This window comes from Lytechinus variegatus, chromosome 5, assembly GCF_018143015.1.
Source record: "Lytechinus variegatus isolate NC3 chromosome 5, Lvar_3.0, whole genome shotgun sequence".
Classification (NCBI taxonomy): Eukaryota; Metazoa; Echinodermata; class Echinoidea; order Temnopleuroida; family Toxopneustidae; genus Lytechinus; species Lytechinus variegatus.
In genome coordinates, this window is record NC_054744.1 from 20,749,912 (window position 1) to 20,771,632 (window position 21,721).

Below are 21,721 nucleotides of genomic sequence, written 5' to 3' on the forward strand. Positions count from 1 at the left end.
CGAAGTTCTAGCGCGATCTGTACAGGGGACTCAACAATGGCCATATGTTTATGTACTTAAGATCGGATAAAACAGAGAAGTGAATTTGCGCGACAGCCGAGGTAAGTCACTGTTTTTGTTCCTTTTAACTTCATTTTTCTCCGTTTTTTGGCAATTGATGCCAAGAGAGAATATAAATTTGCACTCTGGTCACTAAAATTTTCGAAATTTTTATTCATTAAAGACAAAAATTGAAAAGCCCCGACGGGGGGATTTTGCATTGCAAGTCCCCTAATGGTGGCTGCACGATAGCGAGCCGTCTCGTCTGTGTACGTGGAGAAATAAAAAAAAAAATGTTAAAAAACTCCTCGAAACAGACGGCTGCCAGCTGTCTAGCACTGCGCATGCTTTAGTAGCATGCTTACTGTAATTTTCATTCATAAATTGGTACTTGGCAGTGGCTGGATGACGTCATGTAATAAGCAAAAATGTACACGACCGCTACGTTCACGCTCCGCTATCCGTTGTTGTACACAATTGTTCACTGTGCCATACCGACTGCTTAGCCCTAGGCCCCAACACAAATCGCAATACATGGGACAACGTACCGTAATTTGCACTTCCTTTTTCTAGATTCTATTGACCTGGCCTAACTTTAGAAAGACCAAGGTCAAATTCAAGAGCAAAGAGTCACAGACACATTTTTCAAACATTCAAGAGCACACAGATCAATATCAAATATACCAATATTCCACATTTTAAACTCACCTCCACATCTCTATGGCTATGCCTCCACTCTGCCTCGATCTTTTCTTTCTTTACTCAAGATCAACGAATGTATATAGGGCCGGCATGGCAGCGAGACTAGACCATGGAGATACCGTGGCTGTATGTGGAGGTGCCGTGGCCGAGTGGTCTAAGGCGCCTGGCCATACCGGTATATGAAAATGTCCGGGGTTCGATCCCCGCGGCAGATATGCCTGTGAGCAAGGCATTTAATCTACAAAGCTCTTTTATCCTGCTTGAAAATAAATGGAAATGCTATATGCATTAATGGTAACTTGGTGTGCACTTAATTGTTTAAAAAAAAAAAAATGGAGATATCCTCGACTAGACACGTTCGTTAATTCGTACGTTGCTCTGAATCATAAAATCATAATCGAGATAAAATTACAATATTTTCAACTTATATAACTTATAACTTGTAAGGCTTAACAAACAAAACAATAAAATAATACAAGGCAAATGCAATAACATTAAACAACATAGCATTGCACAGTTGCGACTTGCTGTACGGAGGCCTACATGTATACCCAGTTGTTGGGTGTCCGGACAGTTGTGTATCCGGACAGTCGATTTTGAACAGCCAATTGAAAAAGTTCACAATTCGGATCTCTTAAATGTTTTGCACAAAATGGTAGACAATATTACAGAGAACAAATATTGATGATGATTAGCACTAATCAATGCACAGCTTTTGTTTAATCCAAACACAAAAAGAAGGCTTCGTTTTTGTTACGTGCCGGACACCCAACTCCTGGGCCCATCCTACGGTATGAGTTAAAAAGACTAAAAAAATAGACAATTATTAATCATATCATTTTACTTATCAAATTTTTAATATAACACGGAAGGGGATCATAAGCTACCAACTGCTGAATAGGTACAAGCAGGCGCGGATCCAGGATTTCGTGGGGAGGGGGGCCCAAATTCGACCTGATTTTGGCGACCCTGTGTACTTTTCGGAACAATGGCGGCCCCTCCCCCCCAGGCAATCATAAGTGCCTTAAATAAATGTTAAATTATCTTATTTCATAGGCACATGAATCAGGGGCGGATCCTGCAGTCTTCGCCAATAAAGGGGCCCGGAATTATTTTTTCAGCCATATTTTCCCCGATCGGCCGCTCGAAGATGTTTTTTTTCGTTTGTTTCTTTGAAGGGGGTAGTCCTATAAGTCACTTTTTAGCTTTATTCTTTAAATCAACATAAATGTATAATATCATAATCCTTATTTTATAATGCCTGCGCGAAGCGCGAGCAATTTTTTTTTGAAATTGTATGTATTTTTTCCTAAAATTTGAACATTCTGAAAAAAAAGATGTGCCTGCAATACTGCGAACGCGAGAAGATTTTTTTTATAAACGTTTTGAACTGATCGGAAAGGTAGGCCTACCAGTCCTGTTAAAGACTGCATACAGTTAGCCATGAAGGCGTTATATATTTCAACAATCAAATAATGCGAGCGCGAAGCGCGAGCTGAAAAATTTTGACATTTCTACATAAAGAATGGAAAACTTTAATCAGTTTTTGTAATCATGAACAGGAGAGCTATACAGTATAACTAAACAATTGATGCGAGCGCGAAGTGCGAGTGGAAAAATTCTAGATTTAGACCTAGAACGGGACACTCTATTCATGTTTCCTAAATCATGAAAAAGATGAGTAAGAGGGGATCTTCCTACATTAATAATGCGAGCGCAAAGCGCGAGCAGAAAATGTTTGTATACGTTTTAAACTGATCGAAAAGTGCCTTTTAAGGACTGCTTGCATTTAGCCATGAAGACATTACATATTTCATCAATCAAATAATGCGAGCGCGAAGCTCGAGCTGAAAATTTTTGACATTTCTACATAAAGAATGGGAGATTTTAATACAATTTACTTAATTACAGAAAAAAACAATTCGAATCTGTACTGATTCCCAATATTTATCACACACAAATCCATTATTCCATAAACTAAAGACTCTAACAGTATTTGACATAAATACACTTCAAAGTTTACTACTTATGTTTAAGTACGTAAATAACATGCTCCCATCTACCTTCATCTAGAAAAATTCTAGATTTATACCTAAAACGGGACACTCTATTCATGTTTCCTACATCATGAAAAAGATGAGTAAGAGGGGATCTTCCTACATTAATAATGCGAGCGCAAAGGGCGAGCCGAAAAAATGTTTGTACACGTTTTGAACTGATCGAAAAGTGCCTTTTAAGGACTGCTTGCATTTAGCCATGAAGACATTACATATTTCATAATCAAATTAGTACGAGCGCGAAGCGCGAGCTGAAAATTTTTGACATTTCTACATAAAGAATGTAAAACTTTAATCAGTTTTTGTAATCATGAACAAGATAGCTATATAACTAAACAATTGATGAGAGCGTGAAGTGCGAGCGGAAAAATTCTAGTTTTAGACTAGAACGGGACAATCTAATCATGTTTCCTAAATCATGAAAAAGGTGAGTAAGAGGGGATCTTCCTTCATTAATAATGCGAGCGAAAAGGGCGAGCAAAAAATGTTTATATACGTTTTGAACTGATCGAAAAGTGCTTTTTAAGGACTGCTTGCATTTAGACATGAAGACATTACATATTTCATCAATCAAATAATGCGAGCGCGAAGCGCGAGCTGAAAATTTTTGACATTTCTACATAAAGAATGGAAAACTTTAATCAGTTTTTGTAATCATGAACAAGATAGCTATATAACTAAACAATTGATGCGAGCGCGAAGTGCGAGCGGAAAAATTCTAGTTTTAGACTAGAACGGGACACTCTATTCATGTTTCCTAAATCATGAAAAAGGTGAGTAAGAGGGGATCTTCCTACATTAATAATGCGAGCGCAAAGCGCGAGCAGAAAATGTTTATATACGTTTTGAACTGATCGAAAAGTGCCTTTTAAGGACTGCTTGCATTTAGCCATGAAGACATTACATATTTCATCAATCAAATAATGCGAGCGCGAAGCGCGAGCTGAAAATTTTTGGCATTTCTACATAAAGAATGGAAAACTTTAATCAGTTTTTGTAGTCATGAACAGGGTAGCTATACAGTATTACTAAAGAGCGCGAAGTGCGAGCGGAAAAGTTCTAGTTCTAGACCTAGAACGGGACACTCTATTCATGTTTCCTAAATCATGAAAAAGATGAGTAAGTGGGGATCTTCCTTCATTAATAATGAGAGCGCAAAGCGCGAACAGAAAATGTTTATATACATTTTGAACTGATCGAAAAGTGCCTTTTAAGGACTGCTTGCATTTAGCCATGAAGACATTACATTTTTCATCAATTAAATAATGCGAGCGCGAAGCGCGAGCTGAAATTTTTTGACATTTCTACATAAAGAATGGAAAACTTTAATACAATTTACTTAATTACAGAAAAAAAAAACAATTCGAATCTGTACTGATTCCCAATATTTATCACACACAAATCCATTATTCCATAAACTAAAGACTTTAACAGTATTTGACATAAATACACTTCAAAGTTTACTACTTATGTTTAAGTACGTAAATAACATGCTCCCACCTACCTTCATTCCACAATTTTTATTCTCTGAATACATCTATTCATTCATACCCTACCCGTAACTCTTCAAATTTCCATTTAATCAACCCCAAACTGCTTATTGCGCAGAGATCCATAAGACACCATGGTCCAGATTTGTGGAACTCTCTACCAGCAGAGTCTGTAAAACAATCTTCGTCTCTTCACTCATTTAAGGCAAACGTTAAATCTATGTTATTATCAGAATATTTGAAGTAAAATTTTTGTGCCGTATCCTTTTTATCGTGAATTTATTCCTCCTTCGATTTAGTCATTACCAATATCTTCATCATGACCACCATCATCTCCATGGCCTTCATCATCATCATATCATCGTCACCCTCAGCTGAATCATCTTCATGCTATAATATTGCATGAATTCATGTTTCGTATTTGAAAATATATGCCAATTCTGCTTTATAAATGTATTAATTCAATTAGTATAAGTTTGGGATTGTCATTTTTTTCAAGCAATCTGCTTAAGATGACAATCCTCCTGCAAATTGTGAATATCATATAGTTAATCATTTTTGTCTGGAATTATTTTTTTAGTACTCTTTATTTATGATTCATGCCAAAAATGCTAACATATTATGTTTATTATGTTGTGAAAAATGTATTATATGAATGTTATGGATGCAGAAGAAAACAATAAATCAAATCAATTGATGCGAGCGCGAAGTGCGAGCGGAAAAATTCTAGATTTAGACCTAGAACGGGACACTCTATTCATGTTTCCTAAATCATGAAAAAGATGAGTAAGAGGGGATCTTCCTACATTAATAATGCGAGCGCAAAGCGCGAGCAGAAAATGTTTGTACACGTTTTGAACTGATCGAAAAGTGCCTTTTAAGGACTGCTTGCATTTAGCCATGAAGACATTACATATTTCACAATCAAATAAATACGAGCGCGAAGCGCGAGCTGAAAATTTTTGACATTTCCACATAAAGAATGGAAAACTTTAATCAGTTTTTGTAATCATGAACAAGATAGCTATACAAATTGATGCGAGCGCGAAGTGCGAGCGGAATATTCTAGTTTTAGACCTAGAACGGGACATTCTATTCATGTTTCCTAAATCATGAAAAAGATGAGTAAGAGGGGATCTTCCTACATTAATAATGCGAGCGCAAAGCGCGGGCAGAAAATGTTTATATACGTTTTGAACTGATCGAAAAGTGCCTTTTAAGGATTGCTTGCATTTAGCCATGAAGACATTACATATTTCACAATCAAATTATGCGAGCGCGAAGCGCGAGCGTAAAAATCGAGATTTTGACCTTGAACGGGATACTCTATTCGTGTTTCCTAAATCATGAAAGGGATGAGAAAGGGGATCTTCCTACATTAATAATAAGAGCACAAAGGGCGAGCATAATTTTTTGATATTGTGATCTGAAACTGGATAACTGAATGAAAATTCGTGTGTTTCAGATTGAGACCTAGAATCTAGGCATTCTAAACAATCTTTTATCATGAAAATAAAAGCAAGCGCGAAGCGCGAGCTTAAAATATTTGATATTCCGATCTGATATTTCAAACACTTTGTAGGAAACTTGTCAGGTGGATATAAATCGCACATGATAAAGAGCTGCTATGTTTCATTATTACTTTAATTTTGAGACATAGGACCTTGACATCCTTAGGACATGTTATCATATGAATATGATGACTATATATCTTCCTATTCATCTTGCTAAGCGCGAGATATAACAAAAGTGACAATTTAATTATTAAATTGATATCTTAGTATTAATGCATAATGAGGGCGCGGAATCTGATGATATTATGGCCTGAACACTGAACATTTCAAGCACCTTTTTTATTCATGAATAGGATGCATCATTAATTAGTTGATATATTTTTAACCATTAATGCGAGCGCAAATCGCGAGCCGAAATTTTTGATAAACTGTCATGAAAAGGGGATTTTAAGTAGTTTGTTATACAATCAATATTGAGACATACATAACCCGCCAATCAAAAATGCAAGCATAGCAGCACTGGCTGATGCGTTTTGACAATCAGACCTGAAAAGGGATATTTTGAAAACTTTATGGAATACATGAAAATAATAGGTACCTGATAAATCAAAATTCGCGAACGCGCAGCGCAATTGGAAAATGTTAATATTCAGACCATAAAACTGACATTTTTACAGAGCACTTTTTAAAAATCAATATGTAAATCACAAAATTAATGAAAGTTCGATTTCCAAGGAGAAATATGTTTTGTATACTGACTTCCAAACTTGATATTTAAGCTCCGTGTTGAACAAGATATGTGGATCACTTAACAGGCAATGCGAGCGCGAAGCGCGAGCGAAAATTTTATATTTTTTCCAAGTCTTCCTCTCATCTTATTTTATTCATTCGTCTTCCTCCTTTTCTTTTTTCTCTTTTCTTTTCCTTCCTTTTTCTTTCTTCCCCTTTTTTTGCTCTACCAATAGGGGGGTCCGGGCCCCTCGGGTCCCCACCTGGATCCGCCTATGCATGAAGAAGAGGCAATTGAATAATGGTTTTATAATGATGTGTTCATTAATAAATGTAAAATCACTTTAAAAAAATAATCAATGCGAGCGGGAAACTCTAGCGATTTCTATTTTAACCCTTTGATGCTTTAAATTTCGTTTAACTTCTCATCAGAGTATAGGCCCTGCTAGAATTATGTGAGCGGGAGCCAGGCGCGGATCCAGGATTTCTTAGGGGGCCCTAATTTCAAGTCAAGTAATAATCGTGCCGAAATATTGACTCCCATTGCCGAATGGGTAATGTCTAGTTCAGTTACTTCTCACAGAAACCTCTCTTGCATTGTAGGCATTCTTCGTTCTTGTGGGTACTCCCATTATTTTTTTCTTTTCTACTTTTTGCTTCAGGGGTTTAAAAATCTTCCGGGATGACGCCCCTGTATCGCCGCGTATGAAAACTGGTTGTGCAATAACTAAATTGCATATTCTGCATGAAAGAAAATTAATATTTTATTTTGGATAAGATATTCTTGAAAAAAATATAAATTTACATGCTTTTTATTATAAAGTTGAGATAGATTCAGTAGTCAGCACTCAGCATTTACAAATTGGGAGTGCACTGCCTACTTAGATCTGTAAGTGTTTGGATATATTATATAATCTTTTGTTATTCGCTTGAAATCCATTCAAAACTGTGAGTTGTCTTGTCAATCCTAATCAGCAAACATTGGCTCTTCCGCTCTTGCAACAATCATATAAAGTATCAAAAGGTTATGTATCTTATAATCCTGCTCAAATCTTATATACTCCAAATAGATTTTCAAAAGAAACAGAATGCGTGTAAATGGTGTATATAAAAAGAATATAAGATACTAAAGATAAATATACTGTAAAAATATACTTTATTGCAGTGTCTTTATAAATATGAAAACTATGCTCTTAAGTTCGAATCATTTTGGAGTTTGGACGATAAGTTCTTATCTCTCTCTTTCATACAATACTAGTGAAACATGATTTCCAAGGTCCCATGTATCTTGTATACATCAACTATTTCAAGATGTAACAATAAATGTAAATGATAGCAAAATTAGCAATGCAGTTTAGGCCTGAGTAAATCCACGTAAAAGTTTCAGTGGAGTTCGTTAAAAAAAAAAATAAAACGTGATTTCCCACTGTAGGTTGGAAACGAAAGGGTGTCGTATCATCAACTGCATATAGCTGTCTTTTACGCATTACTACATGAAACAAAAAACGATATAAGCCATAGAGTTATTTCAGTTACTTGAGTATTTGACGATTCGTCAAAAAATAAAAAACGCATCCTAAACTTTCACTATATATGGAACTATGAGTCAACAAGGCGGCAGTTCGAATATCAATTTGGCGCCCCTATATGTAGGTCCAACATCGATTCGGCGCCCCTATATGTAGGTCGATCATCAATTCGCCCCCCCCCCCGTTCGAACATTAATTCGGCCCCCAGTTCGAACATTTTGGCATCCCTTTTAACTCAATTTGCCTTCCCTAGTTCGAATATTATTTCGCCCCTCCCCTAGCTCAAGTATCAATTTGGCGCCCCCTAGTTCGAACATCAATTTGGCGCAACCCCCCCTACTTCGAAAATCGATTTGGCTTCCCTAGGTCGAACATCAATTCTGCGCCCCAGTTGAAATATCAAATTGGCGCCCCTAGTTCGAATATCAATTCGGCGCCCCCTAGTTCAAACATCAATGTGGTGCCCCTAGTTCGATCATCAATTCGCCGCCCCCTCTAGTTCCAACATCAATTCGGCTCCCCCCTAGTTTGAGAATGAATTTGGCGCCCCCTAGCTCGAACATCGATTCGCCCCCCCCCCGTTCGAGTATCAATATGGCGCCCCCAGTTCGAACATCATTTTAACATCCCTTCGAACATCATTTTGGCACCCTCCTACTTCGAATATAACTTCGGCGCCCCTATATGTAGGTCCAAAATCAATTTGGCGCCCCTAGTTCGAATATCAATTCGCCCCCCCCCCCCCGCTCCCGTTCGAACATCAATTCGGCCCCCAGTTTGAACATCATTTTGGCATCCCTTCGAACTCAATTTGGCGCCCCTAGTTCGAACATCAATTCGGCGCCCCCCCCCCTAGTTTGAGAATCAATTTGGCGCCCCCTAGCTCGAACATCATTTCGCCCCCCCCCCGCCCCCCGTTCGAACATCGATTCGGCCCCCAGTTCGAACATCATTTTAACATCCCTTCGAACATCATTTCGGCGCCCTCCTAGTTCGAATATAAATTCGGTGCCCTTATATGTAGGTCCAACATCAATTTGGCGCCCCTAGTTCGAATATCAATTCGGCGCCCCTACATGTAGGTCGATCATCAATTCGGCCCCCCCCCCCCCGTTCGAACATCAATTCGGCCCCCAGTTTGAACATCATTTTGGCATCCCTTCGAACTCAATTTGGCTTCCCTAGTTTGAACATCAATTCGGCGCCCCCCCTAGTTTGATAATCAATTTGGCGCCCCCCCTAGTTCGAACATCATTTCGGCGCCCCCAAGTTTGATTATCAGTTTGGCGCCCCCTAGCTCGAAAATCGGCCCCCCCCCCCTAGTTCGAGTATCAATTTGGCGCCCCCCTAGTTCCAACATTAGTTCTGAGCCCCAGTAGTTCGAGTATCAATTTGGTGTCCCCTAGTTCCAACATCAATTCTGAGACCCCTAGTTCGAGTATCAGTTTGGCGCCCCTAGTTCAAACATCGATTCGCCCCCCCCCCCTAGTTCGAGTATCAATCTGGCGCCCCCAGTTCGAACATTATTTTAACATCCCTTCGAACATCATTTTGGCGCCCTCCTAGTTCGAATATCAATTCGGCGCCACTACATGTTGGTCCAACATCAATATCGTGCCCCTAGTTCGAATATCATTTCGCCCCCCCCCCTCGCTCGAGTATCAATTTGGCGCCCCCTAGTTCCAACATCAATTGGCGCCCCCTAGTTTGAACATCATTTCGCCCCCCCCCCCCGTTCGAACATCGATTCGGCCCCCAGTTCGAACATCATTTTGACATTCCTTCGAACAACGCGCTCTTTTGGTTCAACATCATTTTCTTTCCTCTTCTTCCTCTTTTTTTCTTCTCGTCCTTCCCCTCTTCCTCTCCCTTTTTTCCTACCCCCCCCCCCCTTCTCTCTTTTTTGTCTCTTCTTTCTTCCCTCTTCCTCTCTCTCCTTTTTCCTCCTTTTCCTTTTCCCTTCTTTTTCTCTCTTCCCCCCCCTCTTCTTTCCCCTCTTCCTCTTTTTCTCTCTTTCTTTCCCCTCTTCTTTTTTTTCTTTCCCCTCTCTTTTTTCTCCTCCCTCTTCCCCTCTCTCCTTTTCTTTCCCCTCTTCCTCTTTTTTCTTCCCCCTCTCCCCTCCCTTTTCTTCTCCTCCTTTCCCCTTTTTATTCCCCTTCTCTCTTTTTCCTTTTTTTCTTCCCTCTCCCTTTTTCTTCTCTTCCTTCCTCCTCTTCCTCTTTCTTCTCTTTCTTTCCCCTCTTCTTTTCCCTTTTTCTTCTTTTCTTCCCCCTCTTCTTTTTTCTTCTTTTCTCTCCCCTCTTCTTTTTTCTTCTTTTCTTTCCCCTCTCTTTTTTCTTCTCTTCTTTGGTCCCTCTTCCTCTCTCTCTCCTTTTCTTTTCCCCTCTTCCTCTTTTTTCTTCCCCCTCTCCCTCCCCTCCCTTTTCTTTCCCCTCTTCCTCTTTTTCGTTCCTCTTTTTCCTCTCTCTCTTTTTCTTCTCCTCCTTTCCCCTTTTCTTCCCCTTCTCTCTTTTCCCCTCTTTTTTCTTCCCCTCCCTTTTTCTTCTCTTCCTTCCCCTCTTCCTCTTTCTCCTCTTTCTTTCCCCTCTTCTCCTTTTTTTCTTCTTTTCTTCCCCCTCTTCTTTTTTCTTCTTTTCTTTCCCCTCTCTTTTTTCTTCTCTTCTTTCCTCCCTCTTCCTCTCTCCTTTTCTTTTCCCTCTTCCTCTTTTTTCTTCCCCCTCTCCCTCCCCTCCCTTTTCTTTCCCCTCTTCCTCTTTTTCTTTCTTCTTTTTCCTCTCTCTCTTTTTCTTCTCCTTTCCCTCTTTCTTCCCCCTTTTCTCTCTTTTCCTTCCCCCTCTTCTCTTTTTCTTCTTTTCTTTCCCCTTTCCTCTCTTTTTTTCTCCTCTTCTTCCTTTCCCCTCTTCCTCTCTCTCTTCTCTTCTTTCCTTCTTCTTCCTCTCTCTTTTTTTTTTCTCCTTTTCCTTTCCCCCTCTCCCCTCTCTCCTTCCTCCTTTCCTCTTTTCTTTCCCCCCTTTTCCTCTTTTTTCCCTTCTTCCCCCTCTTCCTTCTTCTTTTCTTCTTTTCTTTCCCCTCTTCCCCTCTTTTTTTCTCTTTCTTTCCCTCTCTTTTTTTTAGCGGAAGGGGGGGGGCCAAGGCCCCCTCGGCCCCCCATGGATCCGCGCCTGGGTACAAGTAAAGCTTTTTTGAAAGCAAAGAAGAAGAAAAGAAAATTGCTGTACGCGTTACAAGAGCGAAAAACATCAACTCGATCAGCACTATAAAATGTGGGAACACATAAAAAGCAATTACAATCAAAACTGCGTTAGTGGCCACCTGTCTATAGTGGTCACCTGCCTTATAGTGACCACTAACAGCGCTTCCCAAGGAGGCAGATTGTGTGTATAAGAACCTGTCTATAGCAGCCACCTGTCTATAAAGGCCACATTTTGTGTTTCCCTTGGGTGGTCACAATAGACAAGTTTCACTGTATTTAGGAAGGATAAGGAAGGGATGGATTTACCCGGTCGGTTTACACACGTGCGGGGTTGGCTGGTCTGTCTGTCACTATATATGAACTCTTTAAAGTCTTTTCTTTACTTTGCATGTTACTTCTCCTTTCTTTCTTTCTTTCTCTCTCTCTCTCTTTCTCTCTTTCTTTCTTTCTTTCTTCCTTTCTCTTTATATCTTCCTTATCCTTTTTTCCTTCCTTCCTTCCTTAGCTTAATAAGTCACACCTCACCTTTATTAAACAAAGTATTATACATATATCAATTTTATTCTTTCCTCAGAACTTAAAAAGTCTTTACTTTTGTTTGTTTTGTTTTTAGCATACAGTACCGCATCATTATACAGCAAATACTTGTGAAAATAACTGATTTCTCTGTTTGTATTATGGGTTGTGATAAACTTTGTTAAGGACAAGTCCACCCCAACAAAAACTTGATTTGAAAAAAATGAGAAAAATCCAACAAGCAAAGCACTAAAAAATTTAATCAAAATCGAATGTAAAGTAAAAAGTTATGACATTTCAAATTTTCGCTTAATTTCACAAAACAGTTATATGCACATCCTGGTCGGTATGCTATGGAAGCTTAAAAGTGCCACCAAGATGTTGAGATAGTTATCTTGGGAAGTCGACATCTTGCAAGCAAAAAGACCAGATGACGAGATCCCGGATCTCATCATGTCTACATCTTTAAGAAGAGATAATCAGATGACAAGATCCCGGATCTCATCATGTCGACATCTTTTAGAAGAGATGATCAGATGACAAGATCCCGGATCTCGTCATGTTGACATGATGAGATCTGGGATCTGAAAATTGTTGACAGTTCTACCTAAAGGGCCTGGTCACACCGCCCGAGAGTTGTTGGAGCGGTCGTGGAGCGGAGAGAAAAAATTATCACCGCTCGCTACCGTTCACCATTTTCGATTTCGATTGTTTCTACTTTGTTTTCGATTTTTTCCCCCAATTTTGTGAGCGAAATTCGACCCTCTCGCTCTACGACCGCTCCAACACCGCTCGGGCGGTGTGACCAGGCCTTATAAAGAATGGAAATTCTAAACACTTTTTGTAATCATGAACAGGACCGGGGAACAGGATAGGTACATGTATATATTATTATAAATTTTTATTGCTTCAAAATCAAATCACAATATACATAAATAATAACAGCAATAAATAAATCATATACATAAGTATAAAAAAAAGTATTACAATTCAGCAAGAATATCTTGATACTTGTTTACAGAATTCCATTTATCAAAGTGAACTGAAAGTTTGCCTTGTTTTACTGCGATTGCTCGCTCTACTTTTTCTAAAAAAATAATTTCATTTTTAAATTGTTTGAAGACTAAGATTTTCTCATTGTATTTTTGCTTATAAATAAAGAATTTTGCATAAAATATAATGGTATTAATAAAACTATTTTTTATTTTGACTCCAAAACAAATATCCAAAACTGAAAAAGGCAAAGTAAGAATGTTTAAATTAACTAACCATTTGTACACTTCATTCCAAAATAATTTAACAACTGGGCAACAGAAAAACAGGTGCATAAGATCTTGAGTTTCGTATTTACAAAAATTACAACTAGGTGAACGTTTTATCCCAATGCGAAACAAAAAATAATTGGTTGCTATACGTCTGTGAATAAACTTGAACTGAAATGAACGTATCTTGGTATCCAAGGTCGCCCTATATAATATTTTAAAACGGTCTTGCCACTGAATTAGTGTTTTTAAACTTAAATTTAGGTCACTTTCCCATTTATCTAAGTAATTGGTATTTTCCAATTTTAAACATACATTATTTACAAATATAGAATAACAAAATTTTGTTGGTTTCTTTTGTGATAAAAATAAAGAGAGTTTCCTGTCTTCAGAAGAAAATGCGGGGTTACGTTGGGTAAACATTTTTGACCAGGTTGACTTTATAGAATCAACAATAGCGTAATAACGCATAAATTGGTTCATATGTAAATTAAAACTTAGTTGCATTTCTTCAAAAGATCGAAAACATCCATTTATATTAAGACAATCCCCAATCGACTTAATTCCTTTATCAAACCAGTGTTTGAAAAATATCAATTTACCATCTATTTTTACTAATGAATTATTCCAAATGGGTTGAGATAAAATCTCTTTAAATTTGACCGGGTTGTAATATTTATAGGAAGACCAGGATATCAATACATCGTGCCAAAATTGGCTGACATGGAAAAATGTTACATCATTAGCAAAGAAATTACCGTAAAAAATATATTCACCTCCGTGTGAATTTACTTGATGAAGAAAAAACGGTTTCCACATACCCTTATTCTGATTATCTAATATCCTTTTGACCCAAGAAATTTTGAGCGCATTACAAAAACTTTTTATGTGTGTCATTTTTAAACCACCATTTTCATATTCATTATACATTATGTTTCTTTTAATTCGATCTCTCTTTCCGCTCCATAAAAATTCAAAGAATATTTTTTGAAGGTTATCAAAAAAGCTTTGGGGTGGATCAGGTAAGTTACTGAATAGATAAACAAATTTTGGAAGTACCAGGGATTTCAGTATAGTAATCTTACCTAAAAGTGTCAAATTGCGAAAATTCCAAATTTTTAAAAGTTTATGGATTTCTTTTAGTTTAATATCAAAATTTAATGAAAAAATACTTGATAAATCACGTATAGGAACTTTTATTCCAAGGTAGTCAATAGTTTCATCAACCCATTCTACATTTAACTGTCTACATAATGTGCCTTTGAAATTACCTAACCTTACAATTTTACTCTTGTTAACGTTTATTTTAAGTCCTGAAATATTGGAATACTTTGTTAAAATATCAAAACAATTTAAGAGGTTACATTCATTGGCATCAAGATAAATTAATGTGTCATCAGCATACTGACTTACGCGTATTTCATGTCCATTAAGATGAATTCCCCGAATTTGTTTACTCTGTCTCAACATAAGTCCTAATATCTCCGCCCCAATTAAAAAAAGATATGGGCTAAGGGGGCAGCCCTGCCTTACCCCTCTTTGGAGATTAAACACTTTAGATGAAAAACCATTATTTATTATACAACTCTCGATGTTTGTATACATAAGTTTAACAAAAGATCTAAATGTGCAACCAAGACCAAATTTGTTCAAACAAATATCTATAAAATTCCATTCAACCGTGTCAAAAGCCTTCTCGAAATCTATTGAGAAGACAAAACCATTAGTTTCTGTCTTTTTACATAAGTATATTGAGTCTAAGAGTAAACGAATATTCTCACCAATGTATCTATTCTTTAAAAATCCGTGCTATGGGTTTCTTGAAGAAAAAACATTTCGAATTCAGTATTTCTTAGCCAGTCAAACACACATCGACGTTTTAGGTTATCACCAAGGCCTCTTACATTCAAAGAATATAATTTCACTTTAAGAGCTTCACCCATAATGCCTGCTGAATGTCACTGGTGAATTAAAAGAGAAGCTTATACACAACTTAAAACTACCTATACACCAAAATATCATTTTCAGACAATGCAGACTTATGCAAATTGTCTGAAAGGGGCAAATCATACTCACATTTCACCTCAGTGATAATGTGATAAACAACGGTTTATTTTACTCGAAAGATATTACTTTCACTGTTACAATGAGCGTAGATTTTGGCAAAATTCTGATATTGATAAAAAAACGTAAATGATAACCATCTCCATGGATCAGAACTGTTTCAGTTTACTTCGTATCCATTATTGATCGCGCCTGGTTTTCAAAGGACCTGATGCATCTTTTCCTCCTTCTTTGTACTTAATCACCCTTGGCACTTACCATGGGATAAATGCAAAGTATCCCTTCTCTCTCATTTCTTTTACTATTTTCATGAGACGGTGGTGTTGCTCTCTGGTATCCTTGTGAACGTCGTCTGAAATGAAGATGCGCTTTCCATTGATTTCAAGATTCTTCTGCTGTGAAGCTGTTTTCAGCATGAGCTCACGGTCTCGGTAGCGAAGGAACTTCACGTGAATAGGCCTCGGTCTCGCGGTGTGGGCGGTAGGTGGGCGTGTTCGTGACGTCATCGGGGTACGATGTGCTCGTTCAATTTCCATTGCTTGCGGGATCCCCATCTTGTCGCGGATCAGCGAGTGGACCAGACCAGTGCAGTCAACGTTGTCTCCTTCCGCACCCTCGGGAACATTATGCAATACTACATTGTTTCTTTTGTTCCTGTTCACTAAGTCGGTAATTTGCAGCTTCATTTTTGAAATGTCGGAAGCTCCGGCTTTCGAATCTAGCCTACTTTTGATTTCTTCAATTTCCATTTCCATATGGCTCAAAGCGGCGTCTAAATCTGTATTGTGACTTTCTAAATCAGAAACCTTCGCTTCTACTCTATCCACTCTTTCACAAAGTTTGTCCATTTTTTCTGACAGTTTATCCAACACCGGCATTTTAAGCCAAATATCCTTCAACATTTCACTTTCATTCGGCATTCTAAGCATAGGCTTACCGTGGGGCGCGGTCGAATTCATACTAGAATCAAAAGTAGTGTATGCACAGAATCAAATCGACTTACTTTCAGAGTTTCGGGTGCAGATAAATCAGTCAAACGGCGTCGTGCTGGAAGTCCACATTGAAAGCTACCAAAATATCAAATTATCAGGTCCATGGAGAAAGGTAAATGTATAAAAAAATAACCAAAATCTGGAGCAATAATTTTACTCTCCCATTGCAAATGAAAGTCAAGGGCGCCCTCAGTTACATGTATATAGCTAAACAATTGATGCGAGCGCGAAGCGAGTGAGGAAAACTTCAAGATAGAAAGAATGAGTAATCTTCCTACATTGATAATGCGAGCGCAAAGCGCGAACAAAAATATTGATATTCCAACAGAGACTCCAATACTCCCGCTTTCGGCGGGATCCGAAAGCCCATTTTCGCAAAATCTCCCGTTCTCCCGCACGAGATTTAATATCTCCAGCACAGGCCCTGTGTTTCCCGCTTAAGATGTGTTATCTCCTGCCCAAACATTTTTGTATGGTTATCATTTTATATCTGTGCAATTATTTCTTATCTTGTATTGAGTTGAGAAATGAAATAAACTTGAAACTTGAAAACATTAATTGCCCTCTTAAACTAACTCAAATATTCATATCCAAGCCGATATTCAAATTAAAACTTAAGTAGATCTAGAGCGTCAACCCGGGAGCGTCAACACTCCGCGCGATCTCGTATACCCGTAAACTTAGCAGGTGCGAACATGATGAGCCCTCCTATGGCCTTCGTGTATGATTTGATTCATGACTTGTTAATTACGTACTTGGCACCATCCGAAGGCGTAACCCCCCCCCAAAAAAAAAAAAAAAAAAAAAAATATATATATATATATATATATATATTATTTCATTTCATTTTCATTTCATTTATTTTTTCCATTTCCAACAATCATTTACATTTACAATAGTTTTGTTACATACATCTTGATATAATTATAATCAATAAAACAAAGAAACATATTATGTATAATAATCAAGATAACAGGTCGGAAACGGAGGAGGCTGCTAAAAAGCGAAGCTTGTAGGATGCAGCCTCCTATAACATACGTATGAAGAATATAAACAAAACACAAACACAACATGGTAGAAATTTGAACTTAAAACTATCTGAATGAATAGTTTAAAAGAAATAAAAAGAAAGAAATAGAAATGAGAGAAAATAGCAAGATCAGTGGTCTCCAGATTCTTGCCCCAACACTCACAGCGAATTTACGGATCAACAGGAAAACGAAAAATATCATATTTCACAGCTCGTAGTGCTGAGTATATATGAAAAATATAATGTATGAGTGATGAAGAGTTAAAAAAACTAACGAGTATCTTGGAGAAACTTTTTCAACTTAAATTTAAAAGAATTTAGGCTTGGGGAATCTTTGATAGTATTATCAAGAGAGCCCCAAAGTCGAGGGCCTTCGAAAGTGAAGATGGATTTGGCAAGAATTGTCCGGGGTAGAGGAAAATGAAATTCCTCGGATTGACGTGTAGGGTATTTATGAATAGTTTTGTTTTTATTAAATGAAGAATCAAAGATTGATGGTAGCATATTATTATTTAATTGATACATAAATTGACCCAAGTTATATTGATATAATGTTTTTACTTTTAAGATTTTATTGTCAATAAACAATTTGTCTGTGTGGGATCTCCAGGACATATTAAAAATAACGCGCAATGCCTTTTTCTGTAAAAGTAATATTCGTTCTAGATATGATGTATGTGTATTTCCCCAGACAATTATCCCGTAGTTTAGATAGGGTAAAATTAATGTTGAATAAAGAATTTTTAGGGAGGAAGTTGGAAGAAAAAAATTGACCTTATTTATAACACCAATATTGCGTGAAATTGTACGGCATATAAAATCAATGTGTGTTTTCCAAGATAAATTGTTGTCTACTATCAGACCTAAAAATTTTGTTGTAGTGACCACTTCAATGTCAGCGTTGTCCAATTTGATATCGTATGGTAATTTATCTAAAGAATTGCTGAAAAGCATACATTTCGTTTTTTTACATTGATTGACAATTTATTAGATCTTATCCATTGTACTAGCTTCTCCAGTTCAATGTTCAATATATTGACTAAAATATCGGGATTAGGATGAGAATAAAGTACATTTGAATCATCTGCAAAAAGAATGTAAGATAATATTGTCGAAGAATTGTGAATGTCATTTATATAGATCGAAAATAAAAGTGGGCCCAGTATGCTGCCTTGAGGAACACCCCAATTAACCTTTAGTGGAGAAGAATTTTGTTCGTTTATGTTAACAAACTGTTTACGGTTTATTAGGTAATTCCTGAACCACTCCAAGGCCTTTCCACGGATTCCGTAATTTTCAAGTTTGTATAGTAGTATTTCATGATTTATAGTGTCAAAGGCCTTGGAGAGGTCCAGAAAAACACCTACTGTATGTTCAAAGTTATCAATAGCTTTTGTGATTTTTTCAACAAATGAAAGAGTGGCATGAGAAGTACTATGCTTTTGGCGGAATCCAAATTGAAAATCAGAAATTATGTTATATTTATTCAAAAATTCTAATAGTCTTGTATATATCACTCTTTCTAGAATCTTTGATAGAGTAGGCAATAAAGATATCGATATATATATTTATATATATATATATATATATATATATATATATATATATATATATATATATATATATATATATATATATATATATAAGAATAAAAGAACTTAATTGTTGGCATTACAAAAACTGCATTACTCGTGAATTTGTTTCGCATTCCTGATGTCTTTTTATTGCCAATACGTGGAAAACCAAGATGCTTATATATATATATATATATATATATATATATAATTTTAAAAAATAACGACCAAGAACAAAGAGAAAAAAAGAAAGAGAAAAGGAAGAAATGTGATGTCAAAGTCTATATGATGTCAAAGTCTATCACAATTTTTGCTTGCTCGCTTCGCTCGCTTGCAATATTTTATTAATTTTGCCGATACGCCGTCTATCTAGCCCCTCAAAATTGTTGGCTCATTACGCCACTATTGCCATCATAAAGTTAATAAATTAGCCTGAGATAGCATGAGAGAGCATCTAGAACCCTAAAGCTTTCTGGGTCCTTTTAGCGAGACATGGACCCCGGCCGCAAGGTACTTCGCCCTCTTGATGTGCCCTTCGCGCACAATAAGTTGGAGTCTCCAGTTTGCTAGGGGATCAAGGCTGGAGAATCTCCAGATCAGAAGGTTCTTTGGGTTGGAGTCTCTTTCATGTTCAGAACTTTAGATCATTATCCAGTTTCAGAATCAGAACAGATCTGTTCTGATTCTGAAACTGGATAATGCTCTAACTAAGTTCTGAACTTCAAACATGCAAGCTGCGTATCTTAAAAGACATGCGTGCGCATGTTAGGCCTAGAACCCGGGCATTCTAAATGATATTTTTTTTTCATGAAAATCAATAAAGTGAGCGAGCTTAAAATATTGGATATTCAGTTCTGAAAAAAGTGTCAATTTTAGCTCTACATTTCAAGCACTTTGTCATGTTTGTAGGAAAATTGTTAGGTGGATATGGATTGCACTTAATAAAGAGTTGATACTTTAATGATTTTGACATAGGAACGAGACATTCATGTCTTCATCATATGAAAATGATGACTATCTTCCTATTTCTCTTCCTAAGCACGAGATGAAACTTGCCAATATCCCAATCTGAAAAAAGGATAATTTGATTTTGAAGTTAAAATCTTATTCATTAATCTAATTATCCTAATGAGGGAGCGAAATTTGTAAACATTATGGCCTGAAAACTGAACATTTCAAGAACATTTGTAGTTATGAATAGAATGCATGAGTTAATATATTTTAACAATTAGGATGAGCGCAAATCGCGAGCCGAAATTTTGATGAACTGTCATGAACTGGGGATTTTAAGTAGTTTGATATTGATATTGAGATGATATACATAACTCACCAATAGAAATGAAGCTTGCAGCGCTATAGCTGATAGGTCTTGACGATCAGACATGAATAGGGATACTTTGAGAACTTTATGGAATACACGAAAATGATAGGTACCTGACAAATCAAATTTTGCAAGCGCGCAACGCGAGCAGAAAATGTTAATATTCAGACCATAAAACTGACATATTTTTACAGAATACTTTTTAAAGATCAATTTGTAAATCAAACAATATGATGAAATTTCGATTTCGGAGCTGAAATATGTTCTCCAAAACAACCATATTTATGGGGGTATTGTAGGTTTATTCTTTACTGAGATAAATTTTGAGTTGCGCCGAAGCCCAAGCCAAAGTAAGGCATGCAGTGTTATGAATGAAATCGGATTCCAATGACGCAGTAATTAAATTCATTGCAAAACCATGGGCTCCTCTTGTAACACAAATTTGGAAAGACAATTAAGTGCAGAATGAGAGAAGGACGAATTTGATATCATACAAAATACATCAGATTAATGTAGTTGGGGTCCTCATTTATGAATATACCGTTTTCGTGCACTATTTTATGCGAAATTGTATTTTTAGATTTTTAGATTTTTTAGATTTTATTCATTTTCCGTTCACAAAGCACAACAAAATAAAACAATACATAGTCAAATTTAAAGTACAACATCAATCGAAATAAGGTATAAACAATGAGAATTAATGCAAACTAAAGTAACTTTGACTATAATAACTATATAAAACAGAACGGAGGGGCTTGCCAAGAAAAGCGAAGCTTGTATGGGAGGCAAGCCCCCGTAACTTAGTTTCAATACGTATATTACAAAACTATAGTATAAAGGAGAGACGGAAGACAGTTTAAAAGGAGGCTATACAAAATATCGAAGGTAACAACGAAAGAGTGAACCAAATTAGAATAAATGATAATAGTAATAACAATAATAACAATAAAAATAATAAAAAATAACAACATGGTTACAATAATTGTGATTTAGAGGGAAGAACAGAGGCAAACATAGGGAGAGAGGGGGTGCAGGTACAATAATATTGGAGGTGCAAAGAAGTGCATGGCAGGTGGGGAAACAGGTAGCAGGCAAGTTGTATGATGGGAGGAAAAGAAAAAAAAATTGTATATGGTTTTGGTTATGTGGTAGATTGACTTGTTTGTGTAAATGTGTAAATGTGTGTATTTAAAAAAATGGCCTCGGGTGAAAAATTCCTTAAACATAGATATACGTTGCGTGGTCAAATTATTTTTTTCTCACTACCATAAATATTTCCATCCTAATTGTTCCTGGAATATACTATAGCCCACATGTAATGAGATCAAATGATGCTGGTAGCCCCTCACATATACTCTTATACCATGTATACGGCTTCCAGATTTTGCTGATAATTTATGTGGATGCCCTGCATTTGCCACTAAAATTAATGATGATATATCAAATTTCATTTGCTTTCTTTTACCACCATATAATTTGAGCGTGTTTTTTTTTTTGCCTTGAAAAATTCCTAGATTTGGCCTTGTAAAATTGTATCCATTCTATGATTAAAGTAATTATGATCCAGCCGGTTAATGTTTTTTTTAATATGTAATTCCGCAGCCTACTATTTGCCCCAAGTACATCGGTGTAAATGAGGAGATGTGTGTAATTCGTATATGGTAGCCACTTCAGCATGCTCGATGGAAAAGCATGAAAAGTATATGAGT

The 21,721-nt window shown here is 36.8% G+C and overlaps 1 protein-coding gene across 2 annotated transcripts in view; it reads right to left on the reverse strand.

The window, feature by feature from the left end:
* LOC121415697 (probable ATP-dependent RNA helicase DDX59) overlaps positions 1-829 on the reverse strand; it is a 37,470-nt gene extending 36,641 nt beyond the window's left edge. For both annotated transcript variants that reach the window (XR_005970031.1, XM_041609003.1), the window contains exon 1: positions 748-829. The gene's annotated coding sequence lies outside the window, so the exon portion shown is untranslated. The remainder of the gene's footprint in view (positions 1-747) is intronic.
* Between the last annotated feature and the right edge of the window lie 20,892 nt (positions 830-21,721).